The 18,261-nt window shown below is 39.2% G+C and overlaps 1 protein-coding gene and 1 long non-coding RNA gene across 2 annotated transcripts in view; one reads left to right on the forward strand and one right to left on the reverse strand.

Annotated features, from left to right (window-relative positions):
• Perm1 (PPARGC1 and ESRR induced regulator, muscle 1) overlaps nucleotides 1–18,261 on the forward strand; it is a 38,537-nt gene that overhangs the window by 16,090 nt on the left and 4,186 nt on the right. The gene's annotated exons all lie outside the window — the stretch shown is intronic.
• On the reverse strand, nucleotides 1,823–11,434 carry LOC118578457. The gene is made up of 3 exons (XR_004944259.1): nucleotides 11,399–11,434; nucleotides 10,303–10,438; nucleotides 1,823–1,852 (listed from the first exon to the last, which is right to left on the reverse strand). It is a non-coding gene; the product is annotated as an uncharacterized LOC118578457 (long non-coding RNA).

The raw sequence follows: 18,261 nt of genomic DNA on the forward strand, positions 1-18,261 counted from the left end.
GATCTAACTTCCAGAACAGCTTCAAGGCAACAGGCTCAGATCATACAACATCACAGACTATTCCAGTCAGGACTTGACCATAATTTTTAATTTTCTCAGGATCCCCATAAGATTGCCCTCAACCAGCAGGAAGTAGTATGAGAAGCTACGTCCAAATTCCCAAAATATTGTTTGTTTATAAATGTTTATTTTTATTTAAAGGAGATTGATTATAAATACAATCTCTTTTTAAAGAAGAAAATGAGATATAGATATGATAGGATGAAAGGATAGATTATTGAATCTACTTTTAAAGAGCAACAATTTATTTTAAATGTTTTACATTGCTATGGATTTTAGTTTATTGATACAAATTTAAAGTTAATTTTGTTATACTGTATGCATATTTCTACTCTTGTTTAAGGTATTATGTTTGTGCAGCTCATTTGAAATTCTAGTATATAATTAAGAAATACAGATTAATAATTAGTCATCCACAATAATCAAACTTATAGTCATGTTAGTTTGTAGTTGTAACAGTCTTGTTAAATAAGAAACACAGAGCCAGGTTGAAGACTAGATATAATTGTAATTTTCCTTGGTTATGATAAAAGATAAGCTAGATATGAAACCTTAAGACTCACAAATAAAGGATAAATAAAATATTTTCTTTGAATTTGCAAAATATAGACTAGATATTATAACTGTAATTCTTGCTTGATAACTGTTTTGTTATATGTAATTTTTACACGTTAAGGTTAAAACCTTCCTTTTTGATTAGACAAAGTGCTGTAGGATGTCTTTCTGTATACTGTGAATATGATTAGTTGATAAATACAGCTGTTTGGTCAATGGTGAAGCAAAATAAGGTTAGGCAGTATATTCCAACTGGAGATAGACAGGAAGAAGAAAGGCAGAAGGGAATAGATATGAGTCAGCCACCCAAGGAGCAACATATAATAGGATGCAGGTAAAGCTACAGAATATGTAGTGATACATAGATTAATAGTTATGGGTTAATTTAAGATGTAAGAGCAAGCTAGCAAGAGGCCTGCCATAGACTATACAGTTTGTAAATAATATAAGCCTTTGTGTATTTATTTGAGACCAAGCAGCTGCAGGATGCAGGTGCGAGAGATTCATCCCAACTGCAGGGCCTGGGCAGGACTGGAGAAATCTTCCAGCTACGGTCATATGCTGCAGATCTCAGAAGTTAAAGGGCCATACATCTGGAGTACAAAAACTTAATTCCTAGTTACCTGATAAAGACTCAAACTTGAAAGCATGTACAAGAAATTAGATGAAGCATTTTTCTAGAATTAGTTCTCTATATGACCATTAATATCATGACAAAAAGTTGAAATATATATATATATATATATATATATATATATATATATATATAAATTTTACACATTTTTATATAATATTTATACCTTAAGAAAAGTTTTAAAAAGTCAAAATAAACCAAAGGATTATGAAATTAGTGACAATAGCCTCTTAATTTTGGTTTTTCTTCTATCCCATATCAAGCAGCTCTTCTGACATGAGACAGAAATTTTGGATTTTTCTTTTAACAATCATGCTTGGGTTTAGAGAAGAAGAGAGCCATGCTCCAACTCCAAAGCCAGTTTTAATTTTTAGCTGAACTGGTACTAAAAAAAAGATCATTTGCATTATGTGTCTATAGAGAACAGCATAAACAAATATTTGGGAAGATTTATGACATTTTATCCTGTCGGAAATGTGATATACCAATAGGCCAATTTATTATTTTTCTTGAGATGTTTTCTCTGGATGATTCATCCTTTTTCTTCAGATGTCTCATTTTTCTAGTGGTCTTCAGATTCCTTAGTTGGATGCCTTCATTCTCCTGAAAGACAAAAACAAAATGCTGCTCCAACCCTAACTTTGAGGAGTTTTCCCTTTTGGCAAGCTATATCTGATCAAATGAAAAGCATTTGTTAACCTTATAAATTAGTTTAGATTGAATGGTATGCTGGTTAATGAACTTTCACCTCTTCTAGTCAAGAATTCTCTCTTGTTCAAATTTAATTTTTATCAATTTTGATGGTATCCATATCTTTTCTCCTGTGGAAACAAAAGCAAAACCTCTTCCCCAACACAACACATATCCTGTTTCCATTCTGAGGTCAGCACATCTTTAAAGTATACAGGCTGATTAAATTACATAGTTTTTTCTATTATCTAATGTCTCTCCACAGCTGTCATTTCTTTCTCATTAGCATTTAGAAAACTTAAAGTTAATAAAGCATTATGCAGTCTATCTCTGAGGTTCTTTATTACTTCTTTCTATTTAGTAAGCATATCCTTTAGAGTTCGATTTGATCTTTCTATAACTGCTTGTCCTGTAGGATTGTGTGGTATACCTGTAATATGATTTATGTTATAATAAGCAAAAAAAAAACCTGTTTCATTTTAATAGAGTCATATGCTAGAGCATTATCAGTCTTAATTTGTACAGATATCCCTATGATGGCCATAACTTCTAACAAATGTGTGGTTGTAGAACCAACCTTTACAGAACTCAAAGCAGTTGCCCATTGAAATCCTAAATATGTATCTGTGGTGTGGTGTACATATTTTAATTTTCCAAAACATGTCCATTTGCCAAATTTCATTTCTTTGAGTACCATTTGGGTTACTTCCTGCAGGTAGTGGAGTTTGGTTATACAAGGAACAAGTAGGACATTTTCTTATAATTTCCTTGACCTGTTGCCAAGTGATAGAAAAATCTTTTTTTTGAAACCCTTGCTATTGACATGGTATTTTTTAATGAAATATTGAGGCTTCTAGTACATTTCCTACCAATAGTTGATCAATTTTATCAATACCTTGTGCTAGAGGGCTGGTAGAACTGTATGGGATCTAATATGTGTTATATATAAGAGATAATTTCTATTTCTGATTATTTCTTATAACTGAATAAATAACAATGTCAAGTCTGTATCATCTGGAATAAATTCAGCAGTTTCAATATGTAAAACAACTCTTTCTGCATATTGAGAGTCAGTAACTATATTAAGGGGCTCTGGAAAATCTAATAATACCATGAAAATAGCATATAATTCTGACTTTTGAACAGAATCATAAGGACTTTGAGCCACTTTATTTGAATTTCCTGATTTATAAACTGCCTTTCCTGATATTTTTTGCATCAGTATAGAATGTAGGGGCTCCAGAAATTGGTGTTTCCCATACAATGTGAGGAAGGATCCAATTAGTTTTCTTTATAAATTGCATTCTCTTGCTTTTGGAATATCTATTGCTAATTTCTTCCAAAAAATTACTGCAGGCTCTTTGCCAATGTTCATTTTCCTGCCCATTAAGAGGAAAATTCAGCATTCATAAAAGGTACTACAATTTCTGCTGGGTCTATTCCTGCTAATTGATGAAGTCTCAATTTTCTTTTTAGAATCAACTTAGAAATTTTTCTACATAGGTCTTTAATTTTTGCTCTCTTTGTGTGGTAAAAATACCCATTCTAAGATATTATCTTCCCTCTGCGTTAAAATCCATATAGTGTGTAGAAGGTAAAATAACCAGAATGCAATCAAGCTCTGGGTCCAAACAATCCATGTGTACATCCTGTAATTTCTTTTCTGTCAAAGCCAATTATCTCTCAGCTTCAGCTGATAATTTTCTTGGACTATTTAAGTCCTTGTCACCTTATAAGGTTTGAAACAAATTACTCAGTTCTTGGGTTGTTAATCCAGTTGTGGGTCATAGCCAGTTGATGTCTCCCAGTAATTTTTGAAAGTCATTGAGAGTCCACAATTCATCTCTCCTGATTTGTACCTTTTGGGATTGAATTTTTTAACCTATTTTATATCCTAGGAATTAATAGAATCTCCTCTTTGTATCTTTTCAGGAGCAATTTGTAATCCCCAACAAAGCAAAATTGTTTTTACTTCTTCAAACATTTTCTCTAAATTATCTACATTTGAATCAGCTAGTAAGATATTATTCATGTAAAGGTAAATTATAGATTGAGGAAACTGTACACGAATCATTTTCAATGGCTGCCATAAAAAATATTGGCACAGAGTGGGGTTGTGTAATATCCTTTGTGAGGGAATCTTCTATTGATATCTCTTAACAGGCTGAGAATTATTATAAGTAGGCACCATGAAGGCAAACTTATTTTATATACTTTTCTTGTAAAGGTATAGTGAAGAAACAGTCCTTTAAATCAGTAACTATAACAGACTATCCTTTAGATAATAGAGAAGGCAGGGAAATTCCAGGCTGTAGAGAGTCTAACACTGCCTGAGAGGCCAGCTCCCAGAACGGTTCTCGGATAGCAAAAAGAAATGCCAGCAGAGTATCGAGGCTTAGGAAAAATCTCTTATCTGTCTAAAAGTCTTTAGGAAAAAATTCACACCTTCTGAAGATAACTTTATTATTGCATCTTGAAAAATTCTATCTTCACACAGTTACATTCTTTACATACAGCTATATATCTCTTTACATACATATATCTCTCTCCTACATGGCCATACATCTCTATACACAGTTACATCTATTTTCACATGACTACACATCTTTCTTTTACATACATTTCTCTTTTACATCTCTTTTTTATACAGCTTCATCTTCCTTGTCTCCACACAGTTACAAATCACCACACAGCCACAGCTATACATCTCACTTACATAGCTCTCTCACCATACAGCTCTTTACACAGTTCCTTTACACAGCTCCTCTACATAGCAGCTGTTCCTTAACACAGCTCTCTCTCTCTTTCTTTAACATACTTCTTCTATATCGTTCACTCACTCTTTACTCACTCTCTCACACTTCTCTCATGCTTCTTCATCTCTCACACTTTTCTCTCTACCTATTCAGCTACATCCTTCACTCAGCACACACACACTTCAACAGCTAACTCTGGACAATTATATATTACGTTTTTGGGGTCCAATCCATTCTCAAAAACATGATAAGTCACACAGTTTTTCTCAGGCTAGGGAAGTCACATTGACTGGCTAGTGAGTAATGCTTGGCCATGCATGTAGCTTAAATGGTTAGGGTTCTCAGACAAAGTAAACAGTTAGTTGGCTGAACCTTGAGCCTGTGACATAAACTGAGGCTGGGAATATGTACAGAAAGTCAAATACTGTAGGGAGTTATGTCTTAATGATATCAGTCTGAATTTGGTTTAACAGACACTTGGGAATTTATACTTGAGTATTATTATTTGCAGAGGCAGCTACTCTGTTTTGAATTTGTTCTGAAGTCTAAAATTAGCTTCTTTGTGACTGAGAATACTGTTACTTTCCTGTGTCAGTTATGAAAAATATTCTAGTATTATTCCTATTCATCAGAATTATACAGCTTAAGCAGAAATCATCTTCATGATCATCCACAGCTATATGTGTGCCCAAAGATGGAATATTTTCACAAGATTAAACACACAAGCAGTGGGAAAAATACCCACAGCTGTTATTAGGGAAGAAATGTAGTGGCACATGAGAAAAAGTTACAGACAAAGGCAACTGATAATTTACATTCAGTAACTCCACTGCCAAGGGAGGCTCCCCATCAGAGAGTTACTCATCTGGTAGGTTAATGTGTTGAATACTTGTTGTCACCTGATGTACACTCCCACATCCTCTGGTAAAGCCATTGCTACTAGCAACTCTCAGCAAGAGTCTATTGGCCAAATTCCTTTATTTATGGCTCTCAAATCTGTCAACATTCTCCATTTTCCAGATTTATTTTTTATAACAAATACAGGAGAATTCAAAGGACTGGTTGGTTCTTCAATATGTTGAACATTTAGCTGCTCCTGTACCAGCTGTTCTAAGGCCTATAATTTTTCCAATGTCAAAAGCCATTGTTCCACTCAGATAGGTTTCTCATTTAACTATTCTAAAGGTAGGGCTGTTGGTACCCTTGAAAGATCAGCAGCTGTTATGCCCTGTTTTTGTGCAACTTGAATGGTTGATGACTGTTCTTTATAATACCTTTTAATATTTTTCCCAGAAACATAAGTTAGATTATGATTTATTTCTGAGATTGGAGAAATGTTAATCTGGGTGGGTCTTCCATTGCTGTAACAAATCACACACCCACAAACTCATTGCTAAATTAGACACATATGGCTTTAATTTTCTCTCTCTCTTTCTGGCCCATCTCATGCTTTGTTTTACCTGAGATAAAGTTTCAATCCCTAAAAGCTGAACAAGAGGCCAATTTGGATGCCAAGATCCTGGTGCAATTATTGTTATATCTGCTCCTATGTCTGTAAGACCTTCAATTACAATGTCATTTATTTGTATTTTTAGCTTTGGTCTTTGATCATTTATAGAAGCTTGCCAAAATATTTGCTTTATGGTTTCTCCTAAAATTTTTGCTTTATCTTCTAAAGCTGTTCTATCATCCAGAGAAGTATGGTTTTTTACTATAGGTATTAGGTTCTTTAATTGCTATGGGGAGGAGTTTCCCCCAAGAGGACAGGGAATGACTGAACCAAGTTTTATGTGGGGGGCCTGTGAGAGCACCCCCCCAAAGGCATTTCCCGTTGGCAAAGGGTTATCTTGTCTGTCCCTTGTTAATCTGCATTCATTGGTCCAATGTCACCCTTTGCCACACCTTTTGCCACACCTTCTGCATAATCCAGAAGTTAGGGGCCTTCACTTTGCATTATTACTAGAAAAAAAACATTGTTTCTAGGAATGCCCTGCCTATAATCCTATTTTAGGTGATCTTGTTTGCCACAATTAAAATACCTGACATTTTGAATTTTCTTCAAGCCTGTGGAAATCACCTCTCCTATTGAAACATCATCATGGTTATGAGATTCAGTATTGACTATTTCTCAGATCCATTCCTCCATGAGTGCTAATCTTGCGCTAATCTTGCCTTTAAAGGCCTAATTACCATTTTGTATTGTGAATTAGCATTTTCTTTTCTTCCTTTTTTTTTTTTTTTTAATGTGGAGCTGAGGATGGAATTAGCATTTTCAAAAGCCAAAGATTCAATTATTACTTGTCAAGCTTCTGAATTTGTTATCATTCTATTTACAACTGTAGTCAATCTTTGTAAAAAAAAAAAAAAAAAAAAATCAGTGAAGGTTTCTTTTGGGCCCTGTATAACTTTAGTAAATGACTCAGTTCTCTTTGTGACTTCTTCAATTCTGTCCCAAGCATTCAAAGCTGCTGCATGGCATAGAGCCATGGTGTAGTCATCACATAGAGGCTGTCTTTGTACATTAGCATAATCGCCCTCTCCAAGAAGTTGGTCTTGGGAAATTTCAATACCTCTAGACTTACTTCATTATTCAATGGTCCTAGCCTCATCTTTCCACCAGGCCCTCCACTGTAATTGAGGACCAGGTTGCAATACTGTTGTAACCAAATCTTTCTGGTCTTGTGGGACAATTTCATTACTAGTTAGTTGACCATGATTTAACATCTGCTTCACAAAAGGTGAATGCATACTCTGGTTTCTCTTCAGATCATATAAATCTTTTGCCCTTAAAAGGTGAATGCATACCATATGAGGCTATCACTTCCTTAAATCTCCTCAAATCTAAAATTTCCATAGGAATCCAATGAGCTCTTAGTTATCCTTGGGGATATCTGTCATTTGGCAGTTGTTCCCATAAGGAGACTGGATAAATTAAGGTTGTTTGTTTGATACACTTGGGCTGTTCCTCTCTAATTTTATAATGTAATGATGAGGTTGATTCTCCTTTAAATTCCTCTGTCTGTGTCTGAATATCTCTATTATCTGGTTTTGTTTTTGTTTTTCTTTTCTTTTTTTTCTTTTTTTCAATACAGAGTTTCTCTGTGTAGTTTTGGTGCCTGTCCTGGAACTCGCTCTATAGACCAGGCTGGCCTCAAACTCACAGAGATCTGCCTGGCTCTGCTTCTCGAGTGCTGGGATTAAAGGTGTGTGCTACCGCCGCCCTGCCTCTATTATCTGTTTTAATAAGTTTTTCTAAGGCCTGTAACCTGGCACTCATCAACCAAGTCTTTTTTAGGAATAAAACAAGAATTATCAAACCGATAATGTTTATAATTTACATCACATAAATCTCATAAGTTAATTATCTCTTCATTTAATTGTTCCATTTTTAAACCATCCATTGTGTAATCATACAGAGATACAGAGACCTAACTCTCTCCACTGTAATAGTGTTTCCATTTTCACTTTTTTTTTTAAAGACAGTGTTTCTTTGTGTAGCCTTGGCCCTTGGCAGTCCTGGAACTCACTCTGTAGACCAGGCTGGCCTCAAACTCACAGAGATCCACCTGCCTCTGCCTCCTGGGTGATGATATTAAAGGCATGCACCACCACCACCTGGCTGTTTTCCATTTTTTTAATGTAGGGGAAAAACTCCCTCTCTCTCTCTCTCTCTCTCTCTCTCTCTCTCTCTCTCTCTCTCTTTTAAATCTAACCCCCCCTTTAAAAATTCCCAATTGACTCACCAAATCTGCTGCTGCTGATGGTGAAGTGTGAGGCTGACTGCTACTGTGTAGCACATCTAAGCAGAGAACACAGGTGGTGCACAGCCAGGCTGAGGACAGCTGCCACTGATTTCATGTCAGCAGCCTGAGGAGGGGGTCCAGGGAAAGCCTACAACCCGTGGTGGAAAAGCAGCTAAAAAGCCAGCTGTCTGCACAGGGGACATTTGAAAGCAGTACGTGTAACCAGCGGGAAGTGAAAGCACAGCACTGCCTGAAGGCAGAGCTGGCTGGTGGTGAGGGGCTAATTCCAGTGGTGTTTAGAGCCTGTGGAGTTTGCTGTAGAGAGGCTGCAACAGAAAAATCCCAGACTCACTCAGAGGGCTTGGAGAAGTAAAGGAAAAGCCAAGCAGTGGCTTGGTGACTCAGCTGGGGGCAGTTCCTGCATGCAGACAGCTTCAGTGTGTGCTGGTGGTTGAAAAGCCACTGGCAAGCTGCTTTTTTTGTGAATTTGTGCCCCAAAAGTTGGACGCCAGATGAAGCATAAATCTAATTAATCTTATCAATAAAAACCAGGAGTCATATATCAGGGTAAAACCTGAAATATTGGAGAAGCAAGAGAGTAGCCACAGTCACTTTCTACCTCTCCAAATCCTCTGACTGAAAGAGGTAAGACACTGTCTCTGCCCTGCCTTATCACTTCTTGTTTCTGTCTGTACAGACTTCCAGACCTCTGTGGTTAACTAGTGACTAGCTCTGTCTTCTGACTCCAAGCAAGCTTTATTTGTCAGAACACAAACAAAATATCACACAACAGAAAAGACCAGTTATTCAATACTAATTTATTGATTTATTTAGTGATTTACTTAAAGTACTGCTTGTACTGCCTGTTTGCCAAGAATGACTTCACTTGCTACCTGGAACAGAATGACTTGGAGAAATAGCTGAAGCAATGGATTATTGTCCTTAACAGCCTGCTGTCAGTATGCTTCTGTAAAATCTTGCTTGTGTCTAACCAGGCAGTGGTGGTACATACCTTTAATTCCAGTACTTGGTAGGCAGAGGCAGGTGGATCTCTGTGAGTTTGAACGCAGCCAGGTTTACAGAGCAAGTTCTAGGACAGGCTCCAAAGCTACATAGAGAAACCCTATCTCAAAAAAAAAAATCCAAACAAAACAAAATTTTGCTCACCCTAAGTTGTAGGTTTAGGGTACAACATGAGAATGCAACAGGACCTGATGCAGTGCTGTCAGTGGTGTCAGTCTGATGGTGAATACATCTCTCTTCTACTTTCATTGATGTCAGAGTGCTTATTCCAGAAAGATTGCCACAACATATGATTCCATTTACATAAAATTCTGGACAAGGTGACCCACTTCATAGTGACAGAAATCAGGCAATGGTGCCTTGAGGGGAGGAGAGGAAAGAATCACCAGGGCGGAAATTGGCTCTGGGTGACAGGCTTTTGGCTCTTAGGAGATTGATATCCTAGCAAAATACCTGTGTCAAAATCTAACAGTGTATACTTTAAACATTTGCAGTTTATCCTGTGTTAAGCGCAGTAAGACTATTTTATTTAGGGGATGGGGATTTAGCTCAGTGGTAGAGCGCTTGCCTAGCAAGCTCAAGGCCCTGGGTTCGATCCTTAGGTCCACATTAAAAAAAAAAAGACTATTTTATTTATTATGTAATGTAATTTTTTAAAAATTTAATTAAAACTTTTTTTTTGAGACAGGATCTTATTGTATAGCCTTGGCTGGCCTGAAACTAGTTATATAGACCAAGCTGACCTCAAACTCATAGAGATCCACCTGTCTCTGCCTCCTGAGTGCTGAGATTAAACACATTCAAATAAGTCTATTTAAAAAAGGAAGGCAGATGTCCTTACCTGTACAGTCTTGAAGCCCATCTTGTATCTTCAATCTCAAAATTCTGTGGACAGACACAAGTGGATCTCTGAGTTCAAGACCAAACTGGTCTAATGTTGAGGACAGGAAGGACTACATAGGAAGGATATACCCTGTCTGAAAACAAACAAACAAACAAAATAATGAAACAAAAAATTCAAGTGAAACCAAAACAACAACAAAAGTGGAGACTCAGTGCTCTTCCAGAGTACCTGAGCAGAACCCATGCAGACAGGCCTGTAGCTGGAGACCTTCTCTCCAGCCCCCGCCAAGCCCTGTTAGTCCGACAGCCCACTTATAAAATAAACACACAGATGTTTATATTATTTAAACTCCTTGGCCATTAGCTCAGGCCTACCATTGTCTAGCCCTTACTCTTATATTTAGCCCAGTTCTATTAACTTATACTTTGCCATGTGGCTAGTGGCTTACCAGTACCTTACATCTCGCTTGTCATGGCAGCAGCTGGCCGGTCTCTCCCACTCTGCCTTCCACTTCCCCCAATTCTCCTCTCTCTTGTCCCGCCTATACTTCCTGCCTGGCTACTGGCCAATCAGTGTTTTATTTACTAACCAATCAGAGGAATGTATTTGGCATACAGAACATCCCACAGCACTTCTCCTTTTCTTTTCTTTTTTAATTTTATTTATTTATATTTTATGTATGAGTGCTCTGCAAAATATGTCTGATGCCAGAAGAGGGCATCAGATCCTATTACAGATGGTTGTGAGCCACCATGTGAGTGCTAGGAATTGAACTCAGGTCCTCTGGAAGAGCAGCCAATGCTCTTAACCACTGAGCCATCTCTCCAGCCCCCCCTCTTTTTTTAAAAAAAGGAAGGTTTTTACTTTCATATAGTAAAATTACAGATAACAAAACAATTATCAAGCAAGAATTACAGTTATAATAGCTAGTCTATTTATAATAACTAGTCTATTTGGCAAAATTAAAGAAGATATCTATCTTATATTTGTGAGTCTAAGATTTTATATCTAACTTATCTTTTATCATATCTAAGGAAAATTGTAACTATCTAGCTTCAACTACATCAAAGACCTCAGAAGAATATATTATTACCTGAGAACCAGGAGAAGGATGTAAGCAACTTTCGGGAGTCTTGCAGGGTAGACAGAGACAGCTGGCAGCCTGGACAGTCACCTAATGTTCCTTTGTCAAGTTGGGGCATCTGTCTTCAGCCCACAAGGCTAGAGTCTCTTGGTCACTTCTTTTCAGTCCTGTAGAATGTCTGGCAGTTTCCTCTGCAAAGCAGGAACCTGAAGGACCATTTTGTCAAGCAAAGTTCAGAGGTCACCTTTCAATGAGTCCTGCATGTCTAGTCAATCAAGCAGTCCAGGCAAGAACAGTTTCTTGCCCAAATGACTATTTTTGTCAAGGTGAAGATAAACTCCATATGGTGTGTCTTTGTTGCCTATCTTCCTCTCTGAAGTAAATCAATGCTGTCAGGAGCAGACATGTCCCACTGTCCAGAAAGTCTAAATTTTTTAAATATTTTAAATGCCATAGTCTGTAGGTCTTTGAAATATTTGAAGATTACCTATCTATCTGAAATATATCTATGTATACCTAGAAGACTTAACTAACATGGCTACGAGTATGATTGTCATAGATGACTAATTATTAATTTATTTTTTAATTACCCATTACAATTTTAAATGAGCTGTACAAACATAATACCTTAAACAAGAGTAGAAATATACACACAGTATAACAAAATTAACTTTAAGTTTGTATCAATAGACTAAAATCTATACCAATGTAAAACATTTTAGACAAGTTGTTGCTCTTTTTTTGTTTGTTTGCTTTGTTTTTCGAGACAGGGTTTCTCTGTAGCTTTGCGCCTTTCCTGGAACAGCTTTGTAGACCAGGCTGGCCTCGAACTCACAGAGATCCACCTGCCTCTGCCTCCTGAGTGCTGGGATTACAGACGTGCACCACCACTGCCCGGCTCAAGTTGTTGCTCTTTAAAAGTAAGTTCATTAATCTACCCTTTCATCCTATTATATTTATATCATATCCCCTTTTCTTCTTTAGAAAGAATACACATTTATAATCAACCTGATTTAAATAAAAATATTGGTTTTTCTCTGTCCCACACCAGAGGCTCTTCTGATTTAGGACACAAGAATCTCTCAACCCCTTTTTTTTTTTTCAATATGTCTGGGTTTAGAGATGGAGTGAGCCAATTCCATCTCCAAAGCCAGCTTGATATATTTGGGAATTTGGGCATAGTTTCTCTTACTACTTCCTGCTGGAGGGGGGTGCTGTATCTTATGGGGACACAAAGAAAATTTTCGGATTATGGAGTAGTCTATGAGGGTGTATCGCTTGAGCCAGTTTTGGATGTTGGATCATCTGGGCCATGGTGTCATCGGAGACCTTCCAGGAGGTCTTGGCTGGCCAAACCTGATGTATCTTAATCTGGAACAAATCTATATAGCCTCTGGCTTTCTGTGGAAACAAAAGCAGAGCCTCTTTCCAAAGCAACATATCCTTATATCCAAATTTTGAAGTCAAGGTACCTTTAAAATTTATATATTTGTTTAACTCAACAGCTTTTACGATCAAATATTTTTTTTGCAGTTAAAAACTCCAAAGACAACACAATCCAGATTCTCTGTGTAATATCCATCTTTATGTGGCTTTTTTGGTTTTTTGTTGTTGTTGTTGTTGTTGTTGTTGTTTTGTGACAGGGTTTCTCTGTGTAGCTTTGTGCCTTTCCTGGAACTCGCTCTGTAGACCAGGCTGGACTGGAACTCACAAAGATCCACCTGCCTCTGCCTCCTGAGTGCTGGGATTAAAGGCATGTGCCACCACCGCCCAGCTTTTTTTTTTTTTTTTAAAGATTTATTTATTTATTATGTACACAGAAGAAGGCGCCAGATCTCATTACAGATGGTTGTAAGCCACCATGTGGGTGCTGGGAATTGAACTCAGGACCTCTGGAAGAGCAGTTGGTGCTCTTAACCTCTGAGCAATCTCTCCAGCCACATGGCTTATTTTTATACTACCTTTACTGTCTCTTTAAAGGCTTTATTTTTAAAAACTATATATTTTTATATAGCTGTATATATATTCTCTCTCTTACAAGCCTACGTACATTTTTGCACACATTGTAAAGCATTTAAAGTCTTGTTCATCTGAATTTGTCTTATTGTGAATCAATTGCTTTAAACTAAAGCATTTTTAAGACTGAAATGCAGCTGTGGCTGCTGGCTCTGCCCACCTCAACTTCCCAAAGTGGCAGTGATACAGTTTACTGCCAGCTCTGGGTCTGGAGCCATGTGTACTATCAACTATCAGAAGCAGTTATATCAAAGCAGCATGTAGCCCAGAAACTTTTTTTTTTTTTTTTTTTTTGGTTTTTTGAGACAGGGTTTCTCTGTGTCGCTTTGTGCCTTTCCTGGAACTTGCTTTGGAGACCAAGCTGGCCTCAAACTCTCAGAGAGCCACCTGCCTCTGTGTCCTGAGTGCTGGGATTAAAGGTATGTGCCACCACCACCTGGCTTTTTATTTTTTTTTTTGACTAGCAAAAACTATATCCAACACACCAAATAGTGCACAGCTTGGAAACACCTCTATGTAGGTCAAGCCCGCACACACGCACACCACGAACCCGCCATAGAGTAGCTCAAACACGCAGGCTGCCACTAAATTGAGAGAGACAAGTAGGAAGCTGGTTTTAGCTCTTTTGAATTGCTTATTAAATATTCTCAGGTTTAAGGTGGAAACTCATGACCTATGTTGGGCGCCATTTGTAGCTGGAGACTTTCTCTCCAGCCCCCGCCAAGCCCTGTTAGTCCGACAGCCCACTTATAAAATAAACACACAGATGCTTATATTATTTAAACTGCTTGGCCATTAGCTCAGGCCTACCATTGTCTAGCCCTTACTCTTATATTTAGCCCAGTTCTATTAACCTATACTTTGCCACATGGTTGGTGGCTTACCAGTACCTTACATCTTGTTTATCATGGCAGCAGCTGGCCAGTCTCTCCCGCTCTGCCTTCCACTTCCCCCAATTCTCCTCTCTTTTGTCCCGCCTATACTTCCTGCCTGGCTACTGGCCAATCAGTGTTTTATTTACTAACCAATCAGAGGAATGTATTTGGCATACAGAACATCCCACAGCACAGGCCTGTAACTCTAGCTCCAAAGGAGCCAGTGACCTCTTTTGGCCTTTATGGGAACATGCACATAAAAATAAACATTAAAAAAAAAATCAAAACCACATTTATTTATCTCTTTATGTGCGTGTGTGTGTGTGTGTGTGCGCGTGCGTGTGTGTGCGTGTGTGTGTGCGTGCGTGTGTGCGTGTGTGTGCGTGTGCGCGCGTGTGTGTGTGCGTGCGTGCGTGCGTGTGTGCGTGTGTGTGTGTGTGCGTGCGTGTGTGCGTGCGTGTGCGCGTGTGTGTGTGCGTGTGTGTGTGTGCGTGTGTGTGCGTGCGTGTGTGTGTGCGTGCGTGTGTGCGTGTGTGTGTGCGTGTGTGTGTGTGTGCGTGTGTGTGTGCGTGTGTGTGTGTGTGCGTGTGTGCGTGCGTGTGTGCGTGTGTGTGTGTGCGTGTGTGTGCGTGTGTGTGTGTGCGTGTGCACGCTTAGGCAAGAGGACAACAACTTGCAGGAAGGAGTTGATTCTTTCCTGTGACTATGTGGGTCCTAGGAATCAAACTCAGGTTGTAAAGCTTGGTAACAAGTACTTCTTGAGCCATCTTGCTGACCCAGCCCTTACTTTTGAGACCTGTCTTCTAGTCAATAGCTTGAAAGGAGCTACATAGCTTCACAAAAAAAAAAGCCTTTTAGAAGACTCCCCAGAAACCCCTATCCTACTCTATTCTGTCTTGGGATAGTGAGGAACACACTGGGGACCCTCAAACTATGAGGCTAGCTGGAACCTTCTGCCTGACTCATGGTAGAATTTTGGTGCCCTCTTGTGGCTCTCAGGGGCAAAGCTTTGTCTTTTTCTGCTTAGTCTTCTGCAGGGAGCCTTTTTCTTCCTGACCAAAGACCGTGAAGGCCAGCCTTCCTTTTACCAACTCACTTATTGTGCCTACTGAGCAGGCTTCTGTTACTATATATAACTGCAGCCTCTACACAATAACTGTGTTATGAACATTTCATCTTCCTGCCTAGCATGAGATGAGTTACAAGATCCTTTCCCTTTGACAAACATTTGCTCCCAACCTCTCACCAAGAAGTTTTGTAGTTAGGTGTGAGTGGAAGAATGGGCTTTTCTCTGAAGGCTGAGCCAAATCTAGGGAAGCTTGTTTCCACAAAGCCTGTTCTCCTGGACCCTCAATTTTCTCTTTTAGTCATACTACCCCAACTTCCTTTTGCTGGGAAAGCAAGACATCTGTCTAAAAGCCTGTGTCATATCATAGTCTGTGCCAGACTTCCAGAGTTGTCTTATCTCATGAAGTCCATGTAATGCTTGGCTGCCATTTCTTTGGACACAGACCCACATGTACATCTCCCAAGCTACTCTGAGGTAACACTGTTATCTTTGCAGGATATGATGCTGGGTGTCCTAGTCTCATATGGGAACAAAACAGTGTGCTGTGACCCACCAATACCAAGCAGCTAGGGAAAGTAAAGAATATTTTCATGGATTTTGAAGCATGCAAAGAAATCTTTTTTTTTTTTTTTTTAAGATAGGATCTTATGTAGCCCAAGTTGGCCTAGAAGTTGTTACATTATTGAGGATGCCCTTGAAATCCTAATCTTTCTGCTTCTATCTCCCAAGTAGGATTGCTGGTATGCACAACGACGTCTAGGGCAATACTTTATTTTAATAATAATAAAAATTACTATTGTTTTATTTTTGTTTTTCAAGACAGAGCTTCTCTGTGTAACAGCTCTGGTTGTCCTAGAACTCACCTTGTAGACCGGGCTGGCCTCTAATTCACAGAGATCTGCCTGCCTCTGCCTCTGGAATGCTGGGATTAAAGGTGTGTGTCACCATGCCTGGTTAGAATAAAAATTTTTAAGAGGATAGGAGGTATCATGGAATAATAGTACATGCTTGTGATTCTAGAGCTTTGGAATCTGACATAAAAGAATTGCAAGTTTAAGACTTTAATCCCAGCACTCAGAAGGGAGAGGCAGATGTATCTCTGTGAGTTCAAGGCCAGCCTAGTCTACAGAGCTTGTTCCATAACAGCCAAGGCTACACACACACACACACACACACACACACACACACACACACACACACAAAACAAAAACAAAACAAACAAAACAAACTGTCTCAAAACAAACAAAAAATGCAAATTGCAAATTTGATGCTAGCCTTGCGGCAAAACAAGTAAGTTTGAGATCAGTTTGGGCAGTGTTAAACAAACAAAAACAAATAAACAGAGATTAAGGACTTTGTTCTGTTATGTGTTAGCTATGTAGAAGTTACCCTGTGTCTCATGCCCTTCAGAAAGAAGGGTCTTCTAGTGTCTATCTTGGGATGGATGAGCTTACAGCAAGGCACTCAGTAGCCTAGCAAGGAGCCCAGCACAGATGCTGGTTGCTCTGCCCACGTCTTCTTGAGGTAAAGCAGCCACCTTGTCTTAGGACTACCCACCAAATACACTTTTCCCTCCACTGACTACACTTTGCTCCCTTGACCCTGATCAACTCTTTTTTGAGTCTGGGTAGCCCTTCACAAGAGCAATAAATGCACCCACTTTCCACTAGTTCCACTGGCAGGTTTAGCAATGTCTAGGGGTCTCCCATGAGCCTTGGATGTCAGATCTAGGTTGGCAATATTGTCTGCAAAGTTGGGCTAGAGAGATTTAGGTAGTAGGTGGGATGGGACTGGAGTTTCACAATGAGGTGAAAGAACAGGTCTTCTTGGGAAGGGGGACCTGCATGGTGCTGATGATAGCACAATCTTCTCTAGTTGGAATCTGATGTGACCTTAGCTGATGTCAGCCCCCAGTGCTGGCCCTACACCAGAAAAATGTCCTTCATATTGTTGGAGGCCCCTCAAATGCCATCTATTTGTGGCTTGGCTCTGTGACTGGCACGAGTCATAAGTGATCCCAGGGACAGGATATTTTTGGCAGTAGGGGCGGAGCTTGCATTAAGAAGCCTAGACCATGCTGCCTGGGGACAGACCTCTAGATGCATACCTCCACTGCCCCAGCTGGCTGCTGAGAATCAGGTAGGATTCACTTAGCCCCTTGCTTCTGTCTAGGGGTCTTAATGGCAGGAAAGCTTTACCATGGTCTCTCCAGGGTCTAGAGAGGGGGAAAGGACTGGAAGTTAGGAAGCCCTCAGTGGCTTTTCTCATTCAGGATTGTTTCAGTCATAGTGACCTCCTAGTCTCCTCATTCTAGACATAGCTGGCCAAGGCCCAAAGAGTAGCCCCTTTAGGAGACAGAGGCTGGAGGCCTTGGCTAGCTCTAGTTATCTTGGCACACTGAGATAGGGCAAAATGGGGCCTTGGATAGTCAGGCAGGACTAGATGGGGGTACAGACATTGAGGACAGACAGAGAAGATTGCTGGGGCTCAGGGAAGCTCATCTAAGTTCTGTGACCTCTGGCCTGGGCTGATCTTACAAACTTTTGAGCAGGCTCTGACCAGTACCAACATGACCTTGGTACACTCAGAAAATCTGTTCCAGCCAAGACTGGTGAAAGGTCATCATGAGGAGGCTAGTCACCCGTGGTTACTATAGATACTCTTCTATGGTTAGCTGGTGGTGGCTGGGGAAGCTAGGGATGATCATCAGAGGGAATTGATCTCTGATGAGTGGTCTTTGATGCAGACCACTGTGTACAGAGGTTGAGAAGGGAAGTCAATCCCATTAAAAGATCTCAGAGATGTGAGGGAACACCATTCAAACATGATGAACACTGGTCTTTAGTTTACTTCATTAATATATATTAAATATATAGTATATTTAATAATAATATAATATATATAATAAAATC

This window comes from Onychomys torridus, chromosome 2, assembly GCF_903995425.1.
Source record: "Onychomys torridus chromosome 2, mOncTor1.1, whole genome shotgun sequence".
Classification (NCBI taxonomy): Eukaryota; Metazoa; Chordata; class Mammalia; order Rodentia; family Cricetidae; genus Onychomys; species Onychomys torridus.